Raw genomic sequence first — 5000 nt, 5'->3', positions numbered from 1 at the left:
AAACCACATGCAATACCTCCATCTATGCGAATCTGACAACACTACGTCCGCCATGTCGAGCGCACCGCAAAACATACCGCCATCTGTAGGTCTCCCGCAACATGACCTCCTGCAACGACGATACCGTCATCTATGAGACGCCAAGCCGACTAAGACAGCCATGGGCCCACAGTGCCCTTCTTTCGACCCCACCCACAAAGCCTGCATCCTCTGTCGACAACAGCACCCCAACGCCAGCGCCTCTGCCGCACGAAGTCGTGGACCGGCAATCACTCCACCTGCACCTGTTCGTGCCCCACCCCAACCGCCCAACTCGCAGCTCCAGCGGATGAACGGCGGACTTTGCTCGCACTCGCAATGTGCAATCCACCCCTATAACGTGCGTTTCATGAAGAGTTATGTCCAATATGCGACATTCCCGCTGTCCCTATACATGAGCTGCGAGCTGTACCACGTACGAGCTACAGACGCGAGCGCGTTGCTCTCTGTACGAATGCAGATGCTCAGCGGCAGCTAGGAGGCGCTCCATCCATGTCGGTACCGGTGAGCGTTGCACTCGCAGTCGCAAAAACGTACGGCAAGTATATTACTCGGAAGAGTCAATGACAGTCCAAGCCCCCCTGCGTGGGAAGAGTCTTCCTAGGCCATGACCCACCGGAAGGGCGCAGCGTCCCCCACCCCAGACATGTGACGTCACACTATCGGTATTGACGACTAGACTGATTCCTTATAATCATTTGCCATACACCGGTGGAAGCTGCCGAGACGAGTAACTACATAGCGGGCTCGCCGTGTCACTAATGTACAGAGATACAATAGTTTCGACTGGAACCGGATTAAACGTATACACGGCGCTGATTAGTAATAGATAGAGCCATCAGAATACAGATAATGTATACAACTGTCCGTATACATGCTGAAAGACTCTGCTCACAATCACACGTCAGCCAGACACTCTTATCACGCACTACTCTCTGCCTGTAACAGGCACACAGACAATATCTAAGCACCAGCATGGAACAACACCCAGTGCATCCTCTCTGCCACATTAGACAATCCACACTATCATAACCAGACCGGGAGGTCCACTCGGAAAACAGAATATCCCACCCTTCCGACAACCACCATTGCTCAGCTAAGCCACCAACACCCACACATGTCCTACACAGGGGTGCACCCAACATCACAATACTGCCTCCTGTCACACCACACAAACAATGGCACGAATGAAAGACACAGGTCTGCCACAAGCATGGAATCAGAGCGCCGCCTGTTATGAGCCAAAGGTGCACCCTGACGTGGCAAATCAGATGATGCCGCAGTCATTTACTTACGATAATCACAATCAACAAACCAGCCCCCCCCCCCCCCCCCGAAAACACCTTTCCTTACAACAATGTGTGCCTTAACCTAACCCGTATTGTGCCTTAACCTAACCCGTATTGTGCCTTAACCTAACCCGTATTGTGCCTTAACCTAACCCATATTGCGCCTTAACCTAACCCATATTGCGCCTTAACCTAACCCATATTGCGCCTTAACCTAACCCATATTGCGCCTTAACCTAACCCATATTGTGCCTTAACCTAACCTATATTGTACCTTAACCTAACCCATATTGTACCTTAACCTAACCCATATTGTACCTTAACCTAACCTATATTGTACCTTAACCTAACCTATATTGTACCTTAACCTAACCTATATTGGGCCTTAACCTAACCTATATTGGGCCTTAACCTAACCTATATTGGGCCTTAACCTAACCTATATTGGGCCTTAACCTAACCTATATTGGGCCTTAACGTAACCCACGTTGCGCCTTAACCTAACCTATATTGTACCTTAACCTAACCCATATTGTACCTTAACCTAACCCATATTGTACCTTAACCTAACCTATATTGGGCCTTAACCTAACCTATATTGGGCCTTAACCTAACCTATATTGGGCCTTAACCTAACCTATATTGGGCCTTAACGTAACCCACGTTGCGCCTTAACGTAACCCACGTTGCGCCTTAACGTAACCCACGTTGCGCCTTAACGTAACCCACGTTGCGCCTTAACGTAACCCACGTTGCGCCTTAACCTAACCCATATTGCGCCTTAACCTAACCCATATTGCGCCTTAACCTAACCCATATTGCGCCTTAACCTAACCCATATTGTACCTTAACCTAACCTATATTGTACCTTAACCTAACCTATATTGTACCTTAACCTAACCTATATTGGGCCTTAACCTAACCTATATTGGGCCTTAACCTAACCTATATTGGGCCTTAACCTAACCTATATTGGGCCTTAACCTAACCTATATTGGGCCTTAACGTAACCCACGTTGCGCCTTAACGTAACCCACGTTGCGCCTTAACGTAACCCACGTTGCGCCTTAACGTAACCCACGTTGCGCCTTAACGTAACCCACGTTGCGCCTTAACGTAACCCACGTTGCGCCTTAACCTAACCCATATTGCGCCTTAACCTAACCCATATTGCGCCTTACCCTAACCCATATTGCGCCTTAACCTAACCCATATTGTGCCTTAACCTAACCTATATTGTACCTTAACCTAACCCATATTGTACCTTAACCTAACCTATATTGTACCTTAACCTAACCTATATTGTACCTTAACCTAACCTATATTGTACCTTAACCTAACCCATATTGCGCCTTAACCTAACCCATATTGCGCCTTAACCTAACCCATATTGCGCCTTAACCTAACCCATATTGCGCCTTAACCTAACCCATATTGCGCCTTAACCTAACCCATATTGCGCCTTAACCTAACCCATATTGCGCCTTAACCTAACCCATATTGCGCCTTAACCTAACCCATATTGCGCCTTAACCTAACCCATATTGTACCTTAACCTAACCCATATTGTACCTTAACCTAACCTATATTGTACCTTAACCTAACCTATATTGTACCTTAACCTAACCTATATTGTACCTTAACCTAACCTATATTGGGCCTTAACCTAACCTATATTGGGCCTTAACCTAACCTATATTGGGCCTTAACCTAACCTATATTGGGCCTTAACCTAACCTATATTGGGCCTTAACGTAACCCACGTTGCGCCTTAACGTAACCCACGTTGCGCCTTAACGTAACCCACGTTGCGCCTTAACGTAACCCACGTTGCGCCTTAACGTAACCCACGTTGCGCCTTAACGTAACCCACGTTGCGCCTTAACGTAACCCACGTTGCGCCTTAACGTAACCCACGTTGCGCCTTAACCCAACACACGTTGCGCCTTAACCCAACACACGTTGGGCCTTAACCCAACACACGTTGGGCCTTAACCCAACACACGTTGGGCCTTAACCCAACACACGTTGGGCCTTAACCCAACACACGTTGGGCCTTAACCCAACACACGTTGGGCCTTAACCCAACACACGTTGGGCCTTAACCCAACACACGTTGGGCCTTAACCCAACACACGTTGGGCCTTAACCCAACACACGTTGGGCCTTAACCCAACACACGTTGGGCCTTAACCCAACACACGTTGGGCCTTAACCCAACACACGTTGGGCCTTAACCCAACACACGTTGGGCCTTAACCCAACACACGTTGGGCCTTAACCCAACACACGTTGGGCCTTAACCCAACACACGTTGGGCCTTAACCCAACACACGTTGGGCCTTAACCCAACACACGTTGGGCCTTAACCTGCTCTGTAATTGTCATACGACGCGTTAAATTAGTGTGGTGTTGCCTAACTGCAACCCCCGCAATATAGTTTGCTACTCGCACTGCCTGGTCCCCAGAGTATCGCTTCATGTTAAACACCTTGCAGCTATACACTGTAATGCGGATGGCAGCAGGACGTACATGCTCAATGCCCTTCGCAGTTGTTCATTGGCATTTGCATGGCGAAGCACAGCCTACGTTGTGGTACGGCGTGTGTCAACTGTCCGCTGATGTTGTACGTCCAAATCACACACTGTACTGCACATTGGTCCTCATGTACTGAATGATACATCGTGGTACATGTGTGACCGTACCACGACTGCGCCAACAACGGCGAACCATACGGTCCAAATATTGTGCACTCAGCTACGTGTCGTCTCCCTATAAGAGCTGGATTGCAGTATGGTATGCCGTGGATGGCGATCAGCATGAGCCGTCTGTTGATGTAGTGGCGCGTGTTGTCAGACGTAGTCGTCTCTTCTCACACACCGTGATAGCATGGTGCACTGCGTTCCACATCTGCGACATGCGACAGAGGCCGGTTGACAGTCGTTCGCGCAATGGACATCGCATACGTACGGGGGCCACCTTCCACGTGTTCGCGAAGCGTGCACATGTTGTTGCGTGTATGTGGGCAGACATAGTGTGTCGTGACACCTGACACAGGCATGCAACAATCGTTGAATTTGCAAATGGCGATGGACGTCTACGTTTGCTGGTGACGTTACGCAAATGAACAACTGGTAAACGGTTGTGGTGCGGTTGTTCTCGCTAGAGGTGAATCAGTGATGGCGACGATCGGTTGAGCTACCAACCGGTTGTTTCAGCGATACCCACCATGCCCACGAACGTGAATGGCATGTGGGTGTGAAGCGATACGCGGCGGTGGCTGGGTGGGACCGTCCCCGGCCGGTGAGGGGGGGCCTCCCGGCGTGCTGGCCGCGCGGTGCGTGGGCGCACGCGCTACAGCCGGCTGGTGGGGGCGGCCAGTGGCAGGCGCGCCGGCCGACGGAGGCGGCAGGCGGCGCAGCTGCGCGCCGGCGCACCCTGCACGCGGCGCCGTGCGGCCAAAGTAGGTCCTCGCGGGCCCGGTGCGAAGCGCGGTGGACATCTGCAGTGTGCTGGTCCGATTGAGGACTGTGTGCGCTGAGGATGCGCCGCCGCCCGGCGCTCGGCGCCGCGACGCCGTCTGCTGCTCGGTCGCCTCTGCGGTTCTCGCAGGTGGTTTGTATCGCAGCTGTGCGGACGTGTTGGCGCGTGCGCTGTGCTGGGAGAGTTCGC

The sequence above is a fragment of the Schistocerca americana genome, unplaced genomic scaffold (genome assembly GCF_021461395.2).
Source record: "Schistocerca americana isolate TAMUIC-IGC-003095 unplaced genomic scaffold, iqSchAmer2.1 HiC_scaffold_713, whole genome shotgun sequence".
NCBI lineage: Eukaryota > Metazoa > Arthropoda > Insecta > Orthoptera > Acrididae > Schistocerca > Schistocerca americana.
This window is presented reverse-complemented; position numbering follows the sequence as displayed.